The 16992-nt window shown below is 41.4% G+C and overlaps 1 protein-coding gene and 1 long non-coding RNA gene across 2 annotated transcripts in view; one reads left to right on the top strand and one right to left on the bottom strand.

The window, feature by feature from the left end:
* SLC25A13 (solute carrier family 25 member 13) overlaps positions 1 to 16992 on the top strand; it is a 205006-nt gene that overhangs the window by 4573 nt on the left and 183441 nt on the right.
* Positions 1915 to 15658, bottom strand: LOC309665597. Its single transcript, XR_014266558.1, has 2 exons — positions 3539 to 15658; positions 1915 to 3194 (listed from the first exon to the last, which is right to left on the bottom strand). It is a non-coding gene; the product is annotated as an uncharacterized lncRNA (long non-coding RNA).

Genomic DNA, 16992 nt, shown 5'->3' on the forward strand with positions numbered 1-16992 from the left:
ACATGTTATCAGTTATGGGCATGTGTATTTCCTGACCATTCCAGTCCAGTAGTTTGTATCTGTAGAATGCTTTGGCACTCAGTATATGCTTCATTGTTAAGTGGTTTTTGAACCAGATTGCACAGGCCAGAAATTGTCATATACTTTTTTTTTAAACAACTTTATTGAGATATAGGTCATATGCCATACAAGTCACCCATTGAAAGTGTACACGTCAGTGGTTTTTTGTATATTCACAGAGTTGTGCAACTCTCATCGCTGTCATTTACCTTTGTAAAAATTTTAACCCCGTGTTCACTAATTAGGACTTGGGCTATATATTTAACCTCCATGTTTTTCATGCTTCTCATCAATAATAATACCCTCTTCAGAGGTTTGTTACTGAGGATAAAATGTGATTGAGTTTATTAAGGATATTCTTCAGGTTGAAGGTTTTCTCTCCCATATGGTAAAAACTGCTAGGTATTTGGTGGTATAATAATAGTATAATAAAGCAGATCAGTTTTTTGTACTGGACAGGAAGGAAAAGAATGTTTGAGTTGTTTTTATGCAGCCACGATGCTGGTAAGTTTCTGTGCTTCCACTGATGTTTGGATTTCAGGTTTCTTAAATTGATGGTGCTGGATAGGCCTTGGGGTTTACATAACACAATGTTCCTCACTCCTCCCCTCGTTAATCCTGCTCCCTTTTACCAGGTGAAGAAATGGAGTCCCGGAAAAGTTTGTAATTGGTCCAAGTTCCCTTGAAACCCGTTTGCTTTTTGCACTATTGTAATCCAGGGGTTCTCAGCACATTATAGTCCTCTGGACTGGTATAAAAGTGCTGATGCCTGGGTCTCACCCAGAGGTTCTGATTCAGTTGGACTTAGGTGTGGCCTGAGCCTCAAGGTTTCTGAAAGCTCCCCAAGTGAATCAAATCTGCTTCTGAGGCTGCCAGCCGCTGCTCTAGGCGGTTTTCGTGCTCTTTGCTTCAGCTCATCCTCTGATGATTCCTTCTTGGAATAAGGAAGGAATGCAGTGAGATAAATGCAAGTCTCTGGTGTGTCAATTCAAAGGAAGGATACACAGGGGTCCCTACAAGTTCTCTTCTTTCTTGACAATTTCTTTTCAGTCCTTCTGCCCCGTTTCACCTTCGTGCTTAGGCATCAAGTTTATATAGTTTTGTAGTTATCCTAGAATATGGGTTTTATCACCAAATTGATTGAAAGCTCCTTTTGTCTCCTGTAAGTCTCAGTGGTTTTCTGTATCAGTGTAGGTGCTTGAGGGGGGAAGTGTTGCAAAGAGCAAGGTTACCCTGGTCTTGCAGCCTTTTCCCTGGCTAACCTAGTTGGGTGCCCATGTGTTGTCAATGTTCCCCAGTTGGGTCACAGGGCTTTACAAGTGTTGTTTAGCAAATAGAGAACTGGGAGTGGAGAGAGGGATGGGAAGGGTTGAAAGCCCTGTAAGGGTAAGAAAATCAGGGAGCAGGTCTTCTTGGATATGGAGTTCTTTTATAATTGCTGGAGGAACTCTGACTCCTTCCGCCTCTTTGATCTTTTGTCCTACGACTGGCCTCTGCTTTTTTTTTTTTTAATGGAAACACAGCTTTTTTAAAAATTTATTTATTTATTTATTTATTTTTGGCTGCGTTTGGGTCTTCGTTGCTGCATGCGGGCTTTCTCTAGTTGCGGCGAGCAGGGGCTATTCTTCGTTGCGGTGCGCGGGCTTCTCATTGCAGTGGCTTCTCTTTTTGCGGAGCACGGGCTCTAGGTGCACGGGCTTCAGTTGTTGTGGCGCGTGGGCTCAGTAGTTGTGGCTCACAGGCTCTAGAGCGCAGGCTCAGTAGTTGTGGCGCACGGACTTAGTTGCTCCGCGGCATGTGGGATCTTCCCGGACCAGGGCTCGAACCCGTGTCTCCTGCATTGGCAGGTGGATTCTTTTTTTTTTTTTTTTTTAATTTATTTATTTATTTGTGGCTGTGTTGTGTCTTCGTTTCTGTGCGAGGGCTTTCTTTTAGTTGTGGCAAGCGGGGGCCACTCTTCATCGCGGTGCGCGGGCCTCTCACTATCGCGGCCTCTCTTGTTGCGGAGCACAGGCTCCAGACGCGCAGGCTCAGTAATTGTGGCTCACGGGCCCAGCCGTTCTGCGGCATGTGGGATCCTCCCAGACCAGGGCTTGAACCCGTGTCCCCTGCATTGGTAGGCAGATTCTCAACCACTGCGCCACCAGGGAAGCCCCAGCCTCTGCTTATGTTGCGTTCTTAGATGGAGGCATTCCTTCCTGTGTTCTCCACTCTCTGTGAGGATTAGCTCTGCTGAGCATGGTCCATTCCTACTAACCCTGCTCATCATTTGCTGCTTCATAAGCACTTATCTTTCCCACCATGTTTTCTTGGATCCCTTTGTGTGAATCTGCTGATGTGGTTCTTCTGCTTGGGCTGTGCCCTTGTCACAGTGATGTAATTCTCTTGGCAAAGTACTTAATAGCAACTGAGCAAACCCTTTTTTTCATGGCCTATTTAACCAGACCCTCTTGTTAGGTCAAGTCAGTCCCATCAATGGTGGCTCTGGTCTCTTAGCTCAGAATTATTCCCAGTGGCTGATTTGTAGAGTGGTGGTCTGGTTTGTTGGTTGGAAACGTTTAAAAGATAGAGTACTCGTACTCACCATTTCCTTTGGAAATTTGCTGTGTAGTTGCATGAGTGACTATAGGCCTGGTGATTTCTTTTGACTTTAGGTGCTGACAACATAGCAAAATTGGCAGTGTTGAAATTCTTAGCAATTCAACGTAAATAAATCACTCTATTTAATGGCTGTTATTAGGTTGGTAGCTTTGTCTTGATTTCCACATGTAGTCCCAGTTTCCACATGTTTTCCGTGAAAACTGTTGACTTGATATGAAAGTCAGATATTTCAATATACACTTACTGTTTTATGGTAAAATGTCTTTTGCATAAGACATAAGACAGTAAAATTTGTAAGAAAAGTGTCTAAGTAAGTGTAGGGGAGGAAAAAGTTTCCCTCAACTCTCTTAGGGTCCCTGGCTGGATCTGAAAATTAAAATGACAAAGACAGATTAACATAAGAAAAGTATACAAATTTTGTTGAATTTTTATGTGTTCATGAGAACCTTCACAAGACAATGGAAGTGACCAGAGCAGAAAGCTTTAAAACCTTTTGGACAATGAAAAATAAATTTGTAAAGAATTGACAAGGGCTTCCCTGGTGGCGCAGTGGTTGGGGGTCCGCCTGCCAATGCAGGGGACACGGGTTTGAGCCCTGGTCCGGGAGGATCCCACATGCTGTGGAGCGGCTGGGCCCACGTGCCACAACTACTGAGGCCGCATGCCACAACTACTGAAGCCTGCACACCTGGAGCCCGTGCTCCACAACGGGAGAAGCCACCGCAGTGGGAGGCCCATGCACTGCAATGAAGGGTGGTCCCTGCTCGCCGCAACTAGAGAGAGCCACACACAGCAACAAAGAACCAAAGCAGCCAAAAATAAATAAATAAATAAATAAAATAAAATTAAAAAAAAAAAAAAAAAGAATTGACAAGACAAAGGGGTTTGGGCTAGGGTAGTAAATGGTGAAGAAGTAACTAGGAAGATAAGGGTGGGTTTAACAAGGTTTGTGCGTGCAGGTTTTTCGGCCCCAACTTCCCCATCTTTGGTGATGAGATTGTCTCCCCTCCTCCTGGAACAGGGACGGTACCCTTTGTAGGGGAGTTTATGACCTGTTTCAGGAAAGAAGGTTGGGGTTGTGTGTGGGGATGGTCAGAGTGACCTTCCCGTTTCTGCTGTTATCTTAAACTCCTTCAGCTTAAGATACTGAATATGCCAAGGTGCCGCATTTTGGGGGTAGCATGTCCTGAACCTCGTCATAAGCCTGATTTGAACAGGTGTGTAGACCTGGGTGCATATTTAGTGGTTTTTCTGAGTGGGACGTGACTTGTGTCTGTCTGATCCCAGCCACAGTTGGACTCTGCGATGTAGACGACACCCAGCTGCTCAGTCAGCGCCACTTCCTCATGTGGGAAAATGCTTCAAGAACTTTTTTTTTTTTTTTTTTTAAATTTTAAATTAGTAGCTCTGGTTTAGTGCAAGAGCCCTGGACTAGAAGGCAGGAGGACCTAGATTACAGGTCCAGTGCTTCCACTGATGGTGACGACGTGGACAAGTCTGCCTTCTCTGCGTGCTCAGTATCCCCCTGCAGCACACGGGGCCCATCTGTGACGTCTGTGACGAGCAAATGAAGTATAACCTGGGAAAGCACTTTGGGGATTATGAAGTGCTCTAGGGACTGTCAAGTGATGTCTGTTGGAGACTGTGGGACATTTCTACCTAACTGAAAACTAGGGACATAGGTATTATTTGACCTACCTGAACAAAAGATGGTGTGCTTTTCTTAAGCTCGTGATCTACTAAATAGTCACCATAATGGCTGCAGTCACCAGTCTGGCTGCTTCAGTAATCAGATTCTCTGAGTGGTCCCTTCCTGGAGCCTTGCTATTAGAAGTTTATGGTCCAAGGACCAGGAGCATTGGTTTTACTCGGGAGCTTGTTAGAATTGCAGCATCTGTGGACTCATCCCAAATATTCTGTTGCATCAGAATCTGCATTTTAAATGGATCCCCAGGGGATTGTGTACACATTAAAGTTTAAAGAATATTGGTCTGGAACTCTCATTACTGTGTAATTAAATGTAGCTGCCTTTCTAAACTATGGGTACAGTACTTTTTGATTTGGATGTCAGTCAGTCCAACTTTTTGCAGAATTAAATACATAGTGATAAAACCCAGTATAAATTTTAGGATTCTTTGGGTTAATTTTGATTCCATTGGGGCCAGGGTATTATTTTGGATGGCGTCTCTGAATTATTATTTAAGGGTTGTACTCTTCTCCATTTCTTTACTACCCACCTGTACTTAAAATTCCTGAAAATGAACTTATGCCTATTCTGTTTTTTGACATTCTCTCCTTTGGGTCACCAGTGACCTCTGTTCTAAAACTGTTGGCCTGTCCTCCTTATCTCTGGCCTCACAGGACCCCGTGTCCCACTCCTTCCTTCCTGGAGCGCCTTCTGTCAGCTTTCATGATGTGCCCTCTCCTGCTTGGTCCCTTAACTCATACTTATTCTCCTTGGCCGGCTTCTTTTTGTCCTTCTGGTCTCCCCTGAAATGTTGGTGTTCCCCAGGCCTCTGCCTGAGATCCTTTTCCTTCTGACAGGTGATACTCCATGGTACTCCCCATGGGGCAGCTCTCTCAAGCACTGGCCTTGCGTTTTTGACTTTTTGTTGGAAATCTCAACTGGTTTGTCTCAAAGATATTCCAAACTCTACTAGAATTGAATTCATCTTCTTGGTCACTCCTTACTTTTAGCTGCAGTTTAACTTTCCTACTAGTTAAAGTTTCTGGTTAGTTCGCTGAGTACTTGTGTGGGCAACCAGGAGAGACACCATTGGCAGGAACTTGGATATGGGCAAAGAGATGGGTCAGTCAAACCCTTCTCATTCCCTGGAGCAGGTGTGTCCCATCTCCTCCATTTATGTTCAGGTCCTCATTCCTTTTTAGGCCCAGCATTGCCATAGCGCCAAGCTGGTTTTGCCTTTGGTCTCTTCTCTGCACTTTCCTCTCCATTCTGCCCAGAACTGTCAAAGGAAGCTTGTAAGATTGGCCCTTGTGTCCCTGTTAAGAGCAGTCCTTTGTTCATGAGCACAGCACTTAACAGTTTTTAAAAAGTGCATTCAAGTGTGTTATTGATTCCAACTATATGCCAGCTCCTATACTGAGTGCTGGGCTTCCCCAAACGAGTAAGCAGTTGGACTTGTTTTCAGGAACTCACAGTCTACAGAGATTAAAATGACCAGATAGTGTGAAGACCCAAGCTTCATTATTTGATCTTTATAATCATCTACAAGATAGCAGGGAGGGTGTCATAACCTCATTTGACAGAGAAACTTAAGGTTCAGAAAGGTTATGCAAATAACAGTGACAACAGCAGCTGACACAAGCCAGATACTGTTCTAGGCACTCTGTATGTGAAGTAATTTAATCTTCACAACAATCCCACGGCATGTAAGCGCTATTATTGTCTCCATTATACAGATGGGGAAACTCATCTGTACAGAGTGGTTAAGTCTCTTGAGGCACAGAGAGATTACATGACTTGCCCAAGGTCACACAGCTTTCAGGTGGCAGAGCTATGACTGGAACACAGGCAGCCTGGCTGCAGAGTCCATGAACATAACCACTGTACTACATTGCCCTCTTTAATTTACCTTGCTGCACAGTGTGGCGTCATTATGCCTAATATTATTAAGAATAATATTTAATCTCATTAGTCAGTTTATGCCTCCTTGGTCTTGGCTGTTGTCTAACTTTTCCAGTATTACCTCATGCCCATTCCCTTCTCATATCCTTCACAGGGGTTTGTAAATGTGACATGTCCAACCCCTGTTCAGATTCTGTGCCATAAAGCTATGGCAACAGTGTAGCAGGAAAAAAGGGAGCCTGTTTGTTTGTTTAACTTAGAGCTCAGTCAGAGACAAGAATGTTTCTTGTCATTCCTCTATATTGGTGGGCAGATTTTGTTTGTTTTTTTAGTTCTTTCCTTCAGTTTTAGGGAAAGCGGTCTTAGTTTTATTTCCTCATCCCTTGAAGTATCTGTAAGGATGTTAAATCCCATGTCCTAGTTTTTATAGTTGGTTTGTTCTAATCAAGATTCAGACACAGTCTGCGCCTGGCATTTGGTCGATACGTCTTTTAACTCTTGTTAATTAATCTCTAGGTTTGACTACCCATCTTTTTTTGTGTTTCCTTGCAGTTTAGCTGATGAGTGAATTGGGTCATCTTTCCTGTAGTTTCCCACAATTTGGGATTTGCTGATTGCACCCCCCTGATGTTCGTCTGTCCCTAGTGTTTCCTGACAATTGATAGTTAGGTCTGGATGCTTGATCAAGTTTAAGGTTTTATTTATTTTTATTTTTTGTTTTTGGCTAGAATACTTCCTAGGTGGTTGCTGGCTGCCTCTCTCAGGTTACTGGCTCCTTGGTACTGGATACGCCCATCAGGAGGCACGTAATTCCTGGTTGTTTCCTACGTTGTTATGTTTGGTGAGCGGGTTTGGATGTTGCCTTCCTGCTCCACCAGCATTTTGCGTAATGGTTTATTTTAGTTGGCTAAGTTTTCATATTCACAGTTGTTCTTTGTGGTGCATTGTGATGTTCATCCTTTAAAAACACACACGTGTGCCTGTGTGTATACACACTCATATATATATATATATATATATACATACATATATATTACAATGAGTGTGTATCACAGTTACAACAAATAGTGGCTATTAAAATCAATTGGATATTAATGAATGGGTACAGAGTTTGTGTTTGGGGTGATGAAATGGATAGTGCTCATGGTTGTACAACATTGTGAACGTCCTCAGTGCCATTGAATTGTACACTTAAAAATGGTTAAAATGTTAAATTTTATGTGTTTTATCACAATAAAAACAAATCAATTGAAACTGGATTGTAACATACTGCATTTAAAAAAAAAAATTAATCATTCCATGACTATTATTCTTCCCCAAAAAGAGTCAAAGTGAGATGGAGGTGGGGAGGTAAAATTCTTATTTACTGAAGAATGCCAACTAATCAAGTAGAAGGTATGATAGAATTAGAAAAAGAAGACAAATTATTTGGCAACCTGCAGGTAATTGATTCAGGCACATGTCCTCAGTGGATGCTAAAACCTTCAGTAAAAGATTGTTGGAATTCTCCCTGTCTCAAAGTATCTCCCTATAAATTACTAACTACAAAGGGGAAAAAGTACCGTTATAAGGGAGGGCTCGGCCTCAATCTGTGATCCAATTTAACATCATCAGAAAGAGGGAAAAGCGAGCATGGCGCACCCACTGGTGTGATGCGATGAGAAGTATACAGCGTGACCTTTAGAGATTTCTTGCCAAAAATGTTGAATCTGAATCTAATCATGAGGAAACAATTAGACAAATCCAGAAAATAGGACGTTCTGTAAGACCTCTGGTCTGACTTTAAAAATGCCAATGTTATGAATGAAAAGGCTAGATTAAAGGAGGCTCCCGAAGAGACATGACAACCAAATGCAGTGCTTGAACGTGGATCCAAAATAAATAAAACAATGGCCCTGTTGGAGCAACTTGAATCAGGAGTTTATATTAAATTATACTGTAATAGTTGGCTAGGGCTGCCATAACAAAGTACCACAGAATGAGTGGCCTAAACAACAGAAATTTATTTTCACACAAATCTAGAGGCTAAAAGTCCAAGATCAAGGTGTTGAGAAGGTTGGTTTCTTCTGAGGCCTCTCTCCTTGGCTCATAGATAGCCTTTGTCTCCTTGTGTCTTTACGTGGTCTTCCCTCTGTGTCTGTGTCCTCATTTCCTCCTCTTATAAGGACACCAGTCTTAATGGATTAAGGCCCACCTTAATGAACTCATTTTACCTTAATTACTACTTTATATATCCTATCTCCAAATACAGATTCATTCTGAGGTACTGGGGGGTTAGGGCTTCAACATATGAATTTTGTGGGGACACAGTTCAGCCCATAACAGATATTAAATCATTTTTAAATTGTCTTGGGTGAGATAGTGATATTGATGTTCTGAAGGAAAATGGTCCTTGCTGTTTCTTATATTTTATGTTTTCCACTAGATTTTAAACTGATGACAGGGACCTCAAAGTACCTGTTACGTAACATTCAGACACCGTTTGTTGAATTGTTCTTTTACTTGGGGGAGCCACCCATGGCAAAGTGAAAGGGAGAAGGAGATTTTCTGCTGCATGCGTGTGGTTTGTTGGAAACTTCTCTTTTTCTAATAAACCATTTTCTCAAGCCCCTCCATCCCTCACCAAACTAAAAAAAATAATAATTTGGAATACTTGAGGAGTTGTGCATGGGGTAACCTCCAGGAGAGCGCATGATGGAGAATCATAGCTGCGGAGTAAACCTCGGCAGGGATTGGGCTGTTCAAGGTAGATGAATCTCCATGACTACAGAGAAGCTGCTTCAGAAGGAGGCTCCTGGAGAAACGTGCTTCCTTTTGACTAAGAAGGTCCAGCTGCGTTATAGCGAGACATTCCCAGCAGGTGCAAACAGTATGTCTGCTGTTTCAGACCAGCTGGTCCCAATAGCATACTGGGCCCTCCAGGTGGCTTGACAGGAAAGGCTGGTGATATATCCAGTCTCTTATCTGACTCTGCCAGGCCCACTGGCAAGGACTTTCATTCCTTGTGAGTCTTCACAAACTTATTTTATTGCAGGTTGCTGTTGACTCTGTGTTTCAAGATTCCACTTTCTTTCCATTGTGAACTGAGATGGGAATCTCAGTTCCAAAGTAAAAGCTCAGCTCCTGGTTTCCTTATGGTGCTTCTTGGAGGTTTTTGTTAGCCCATTTTGGTGTCCACCAGCGGTTTAAGAAGAGCCTGGTCTTGACCTTTGCCCAGCTTTCCATTGGGTTATTTGCCTTCTCATATTGACTTGTTCTAAGAGCGCTTTTAAATTAAGAACCTTGGCCTTTTGTCCTGTTACACATTATTTATATGTTTATTTTTTGCAGTTGTTTGATGTTTAATGGGTTCATACACACTTTTGATTTTTAAAACTTTTTATGTTACGTATTTATTAATCTTCTCCTGTATGGTTTCTGCATTCTGGGTTGCCTATCATGTTTAAACACAGCTTTCCCACTTAGTATTACATAAGAAACCACTCATGTTTGATGTCAGATGAAAGGTAGGAAACCAGTTTAATTTTTGTTGTTGTTGTTCAATCCCAGGAGGTCATGAACCTTCACTAGTGCCATTTCATCAGCCAGCATGACCTGCTGCCAGACCCTCAGCCCAGACCCTCTGCTGGCTCAGATTCTTAAGAGGAACTCTGATTAGTTCAGAAAGCCAAGAGAGCCTTCCCGTAGGGCTCAGCTGTCCACTGATGACTCAGTCAGCTGGGCCGCTATGAATATGGAAAGGATACAACAAACTGGCAAGCAAGGCACTGCTAGATCCTGTCCCAGCGTATGCTACTTTCATTCAATCCTGATTCTCACTCACTCTCTCTCTGTAACAGGTGAGAAAGTAGGAAGTCATATTGCTGGTTAGCAATAGAGTCAGAATTCAGACATCCGTTTGCAAAGTCCATAAAAGTAGGTGTAAATAGCATTCTATGAGGGAAATCTTGTTAGAGAATCTGGAAAATCTTCCAGGAGGAATTGGCATTTGACTTAAGCCTTAAAAAAATAGTAGCATTTTTTAAACTTCTCATTATGGAAATTTTCCGTAAAAAATTAGAACAGTGTAACAAACTCCCATGTCCCTTTCTAGCCAGTTTCAGTAATTATCAGTTTATGGCAGATGTTGTTTAATTTATACTACACCCTCTCTTGTCCTCTTATCCCTCTGAATTTTTCATAGCAGATCCCCAACATCATATCTGTAAATATCACTGTGTATATCTAAAAAAGATTTTTAAAATGCACAACCAAAATATCATTGTCACATCTAAAAAACTTTTAGTGCTTCCTCAATATGATCAAATATCTGTTCTGTACACATTTTACATATTTCCCCTATTGTCTTACAATTTTTTAAAATTGTTTTTTGAATTGTCATCTAAATAAGGCCCAGGCATTGCAATTGGTTGATGTGACCTAATTTTCTTTAATCTCCAGGTTCTCTGCTTTCTTAATCTCCTGTTCTCTCTTTTTTTCCTTCTGAAAGTCATTATCACATATGATTAAAATCATGGACTCTGTTCAAATTATGGCTCTGGGCAAGTTACTCTACCTCTCTTGTACCTCAGTTTCCTCATCTGTAAACAGGGCATGGTTGTTTTTACTTCCTGGGTTATTGGGAGGGTCAATGTGCTCATGTTTCTAAAGCTCAGAGCCGGGCCTGGACATAGTAAGCTTTACAGAAGTGTGGGCTTGCAGAGGGGTTTGGAACCAGAGCACTTGCTCAGAGTCATGCTGAAAATCGTGGGAGAGGAAAGAGGAGGGGTTGCTCCAGTGAAGTTGTCCCCAGTCTTTGGGACGAGGATGCCGGCTGTGCAGAGGGCTCCTGTTCATTTTCTTTTAACTTCCTCATGGGTTCTTGACTATTCTTCAATTATATGATGTTGATGCACAGCAGAATTTTGAACAGGTAAGGTATTACTTAGTGAAAGCAACTTTCTGTTGTCCTTTGATTTGCTGCTCTCTCTTCTCTGCGTTTATTAAGTTAGCTATTCTCTCTCAGCCATTTTACCTTTCTGTGGCATTATCTGGGCTCCAGCAACTTGTGATCTCCTAAGTAGAACCTTTCAGCACTTTATAAATATGTCATATACTTTTTATATTCCTTTGTTCCCCATCAGGAACATACACCCCAGTCTTCAGAACAGCACAATCAGTTTTTATTCATTTAAGGAGCAGTAGTAATTTGACACTTGCTAATATGTAACAAATTATATTGGGAGTGGTAATTACAATTGCAGCTGGTTGCTAATTACACTGTAACCTTGATGCTTTAAAAAAAATTGAGACTGAGTTCAGCATATAATACTGAGAATAATATTCTCCATTAGGTAAATCTGGCTTCCACTGAGCCACGGGTATTTATGTATGATAATGCCAAATCAGAAAGACTTTTTAAAGTGGCTTTCACCTGTAATGTTGTCCAGTAGCACCATTCATAAGGATAGCTTAAAGTCCACATCTTTGATTGCCAAATTCCTGGCACATCCTCCAGGTAGTATAATTAGAATGAAGATGACCTGGGCTCTAGGGTCATTTTTGGCTCTATGATTTACTACTACTCATTGAAGACTAAGTGTCTTACATGCTGCAACTTCCTCATCTGGAGACTGGGATGTTAATGACTTTTCACCTTGAATAGTTTTAGTAACGTTTAAGTGAGATCAGGCATAAAGCCTTTAGCACATGCCTAGCATAGAGTTAAGGGCCCAGTAAAAGTTAACTGGTCAGTGTGAACTGCTGTAATCGGTAATAAATAACCCAGCTCCAAGACCTTACCTCTGCCACCCCTGACTCCAAGAGTTACCAGAGTTACCACTCTGATTTGTGATAGCATATAGCATCACACACTTTGTACCAACCACTCGTTGATAAGTCTGTCATTCCCCCTCAGGGGGCAGGGTCTCTGGTTATTTGGCGTTGTCCCCTCAGTGCCTGGTACATGGTAGGCTTCCCATAGGCGATTGTGTTGCATGAATGAGCAAGTAGAGCGGCGCTGTCTCAGGCAGTGGTTCCCCACTGGGGGCAGGGTAGTTTTGCCCCCCCAGGGGAGATTTGGTAATGTCTGGAGACACTGTTGGTTGTCACATCTGGGAGAAGGGGTTGCTACTGGCATCTAGCGATTACAGACCAGGGATGTTGCTAAACATCCTACGATGCACCCGACAGCCCTCTATAACAAAGAATGATCTGACCCAAAACAGTACGGCCAAGGTTGAGAAGCCCTGGTCTAAGGCAACTTGACTGCATTAGGTTGTGGCCCTGGGGGAAAGGCATGGGGCCTGGGGCCCATCAGCTCTTTGACCTGCAGTTTTCTTAACTACAAAGGAAAAGAATCCAACCTACTTCAAGGATTCAAAGAAAGGGAGATTATACAGATGTGTGCCTAGTGACTCTGCCTGCTTAGTTTCATCTTGATGGTCCTGGCTACCCATGATCTTTCTTAAAAATAGACTTTATTATTATTGTTTTGGAGTGGTTTTAGGTTCATAGCGAAATTTAAAGAAAGGTTCAGAGATTTCCTGTACTCCTCCTGGCCGCCCCCCGCACATGCATAACCTCTCCCACATTATCATCATCCCCCCCATCAGAATGGTGCATTTGTTACAATTGATGAACCTACAGTGACATATCATTATCACCCAAAGTCCGTGGTTTACATTAAAGTTGACTCTTGATGTTGAACAGTCTGTGAACACATTTTATAATGATATCTATCCATCATTATAGTTTCATACAGAGTCTTTTCACTGCTCCAGAAGTCTGTGCTCTGCCTGTTTTCCTTCCCTATTTGCCAGCCCCTGGCAACTACTGATCTTTTTACTGTCTCCATAGTTTTTCCTGTTCTAGAATGTCATATAGTTGGAATCATACAGTATGTAGCCTTTTCAGATTGGCTTCTTTCACTTAGTAATATGCATTTAAGTTTCCTTCATGTCTTGTCATGGGTTGATAGCTCATTTTTTAGTGCTTAATAATATTCCATTGTCTGGGTATACCACAGTTTATCTACTCACTGACTGAAAGACATCTTGGTTGCTTCCAGCTTTTGACAGTTACGAATAGAGCTGCTGTAAACATCCATCCATCCAGGTTTTTGTGTGGAGATAGTTTTCAACACCTTTGGGTGAATACTAAGCAGCATGAATGCTGGATCATATGGTAAGAATATGTTTAGTTTTGTAAGAAACCTCCAATTTGTCTTCCAAAGTGGCTGTGCCATTTTGCATTCTCAGTGATATTGTCAGTGTTCTGGATTTTGGCCATTCTAGTGGGTATGTAGTGGTATTTCACTGTTATTTTAATTTGTATTTTCCTGATGACTGAAGATGTGGAGCATCTTTTCATATGCTTATTTGCTATCTGTATAACTTCTTTGGTGAGGTGTCTGTTAAGGTCTTTGGCCCATATTTTAATCTTAATTGGGTTGTTTGTTTTCTTTTTTTTTTTTTTAAAGATTGATTGATTGATTGATTGATTGCTATGTTGGGTCTTCGTTTCTGTGCTAGGGCTTTCTCTAGTTGCGGCGAGCGGGGGCCACTCTTCATCACGGTGCGCGGGCCTCTCACTATTGTGGCCTCTCTTGTTGCGGAGCACAGGCTCCAGATGCGCAGGCTCAGTAGTTGTGGCTCACGGGCCCAGTCACTCCACGGCATGTGGGATCCTCCCAGACCAGGGCTTGAACCCGTGTCCCCCGCATTAGCAGGCAGACTCTCAACCACTGTGCCACCAGGGACACTGGTTCTTTGTATATCTTGGGTAACAGTCATTTATTGGCTATTCTTGTGCAAATACTTTATCCAAGTGTTGGCTTATCTTTACATTCTCTTGACAGTGTCTTTCACAGAGTGGAAATGTCTATTTTAATGAAGTCCAGCCTATCATGGATCATGCCTTTGGTGTTATATCCAAAAAATCATCATCAAACCCCAAGGCCATCTAAGTTTTCTCCTTTGTTGTCTTCTAAGAGTTTTACATTTAGGTCTGTGATCCATTTTGAGTTAATTTTTGTTAACGGTGTAAGGTCTGTGTCTAGAATCATTTTTTGCATATCGATGTACAGTACCATTTGTTGAAGAGACTATATTTGATCCTTTGTTAGAGATCAGTTGACTATATTTATGAAGGTCTATTTCTAGGCTTTCTATTCTGTTAGATTGAGGATAATTATGTCTTTTTGGAGAACTGACCCCTTTATCATTATATAATGTCCCTGTTTATCCCTGTTAACTTTCCTTGCTTTAAAATGGGCTCTGTCTGAAAGTAATATAACTCCTCTGCTCTCTTTTGATTAGTGTGTGCATGGTGTATCTTTCTCTGTTATTTATTTTGATCTATATGTGTCTTTATTTAAAAAAAATTTTTTTTTAGATGGCATATAGTTGGGTCTTATTTTTTGATGCATTCTAACAATCTCTGTCTTTTAATTAATTGGTACATTGATGTTTAAAGTGATTTTGATTATCTTCATTGGTGTATCTGATCTTTGTGTATCTGTGGTTTGATATCTGACATTGATTGGGTGGAAATTCTGAATCATTATTATTTCAAATATTCCTTCTGGTCCTTTCTTCTCCTTCTGGTATTCCCATTACATGTATATTACACTTTTTGTAGTTGTCCCACGGTCTTGGATATTGTTCTGTTTTTTGTTTTTTGTTTATTTGTTTACTTTCAGGTTTTTTTCTCTTTGCTTTTCAGTTTTGGAGATTTCTATTGAAATATCATCAGACTCAGAGATTTTCTCCTTGTTGTATCCAGTCTGCTAATAAGCCCAGCAAAGACATTCTTCATCACTGTTACAGTATTTTTGATCTCTAGCATTCTTTTTTAGTTCTTCCTTAGAATTTCCATTTTTCTGCTTACATTGCTGATCTCTTCTTGCATGTTGTCTACCTTATCCATCAGAGCCCTTAGCATATTAATCATAGTTGTTTTAAATTCCTAGTCTGATAATCTCAATATTCCAGACATATTTGAGTCTGGTTTTGATGCTTGCTCTGTCTCTTCAAATTGTGTGTTTTTGCCTTTTGGTATGCTTTGTAATTTTTTCTTGGTAGCCACACATGATGCACTGGATAAAAGGAACTGCTATAACTAGTCCTTTGGTAATGTGGGCGTAGGGTGTAGAGGGAAAGGAAGTGTTCCTAGTCCTATGACTAGGTCTCAGTCCATTAGAGAGCCTGTGCCCCTGGACAGTGTACTTCACAAGTGTTTCTCAATTTTTTCTTCCCCTCGGGTGGGAGAGGATGGTTGGAGGTGGCTGGAGTTGGGTATTTGCCTTCCCTCTGGTCAGCTGGCTCTGGTATTAACCCCAGCAGGTTAGACTCCTCTGAAATAATTTCTTCTGAGGCAGACCTTCTTATAAAGAACAGAATGCTCTGATGCATTTCAACTTGGTTCCTTTTCCTTTCCTCCTACTGGAAATGCCAGGTGATTTTTCTCTCATATTCACTGAGAACCAGGTTGAGTTCCAAGAGGTAACATTCACAAAAGTGTGGGGAATCCACTATGTCTAGGTCCACCTAGAGTTTTTTAAGTCTTTTCTTGTCCACACTGAGCCTCCAGCAATTGGTCATTGTGATCCTCTGGTTCTGCCTTTCTGTTTCTCCATTTTGGGGGACAGTGGTTTGCTTGGTGACATCACTCCTCTGATGGATCTGGGGAGAGTAGTTGATTTTTCAATTTTTAAGCTTTTTACTTATTTTTAGGACAGACTGGCAACTTCTAAGCCCCTTACATGCTGGACTGGAAACCAGAAGTCTCCCCATCATCTTTTGACTACCTTTCCTGTACTGGAGAAAATCCCCACATTACAAGGCCTGCCTGCTAGAACATATGAGTCAGAACTCAGTACCCATCTTTCCCAGCAGCCAGGGCACAAGCATGTGATCTAGCTTTGCCAATTGGATGCTCATGTGTGACTTTGATTTGGAAGACAGCAACACAAGGAAGCAGCTTGTGTGTGAAGTTTCCATTTTGGCTGACATGATAGGCAGCCTAGGCAACCTGCTTTTGTTGTGGGATCTGAGGTGCATTTCTCACCAGGTGATTCTGGGATAGTTTTGGGCATCACTGGTGGTGCCTTAGCCTTAAGCTGATTCTCCAGGCTTCCCAACATGACTGTGATCATCTAATAGAATTTTAATATACTGTTTTTCTCCTTAGCCTGTTACCTTTTATTGCTTATTTCTAAGTTGGATACATGTTGGACCTACCTCCTCATCTTCCTTTCGTATTTGGGATTAGAAATCTATAACTTGTGTTTACAGCTTACATTTTTTAAGAGTAGCTATTAATCACTACCAACCTTATGTATCATTTTAGAATTCACAGAGCACTTTTTCTTCATTCTAATGAATCCTTAAGATAACTTTATGAAACAGATAAGCAGATTTTGTCATTTTGCCCTTTTTATAGATGAGGACACTAAAACTTGGAGATGTTAACTGACTTGTCCAAGATCACCAAGTTACCAATACATTGGAACCCAAATCGTTAAACGTGGTGATGTTTGCTTATGACAGGGTGAGCAAGCATCTCTTTCACCATAAGGAGTTGAAAATATAAACAGACAAATGTCTATTTCAGAAAAGACTTATACTGTCTCTTGTCAAATTTTAGTCTTGGGAACATTTACTGGAATGTTAGCTTTAGCTTAATAACAATAATAATAAAATCTAAAATTAGAGCATTTAAAGTTATTTTGGCCTAACAGAACCCACAGCTAAAACACCACT

This window comes from Balaenoptera physalus, assembly GCF_965194825.1.
Source record: "Balaenoptera physalus genome assembly, chromosome: 8".
Taxonomy (NCBI): Eukaryota; Metazoa; Chordata; class Mammalia; order Artiodactyla; family Balaenopteridae; genus Balaenoptera; species Balaenoptera physalus.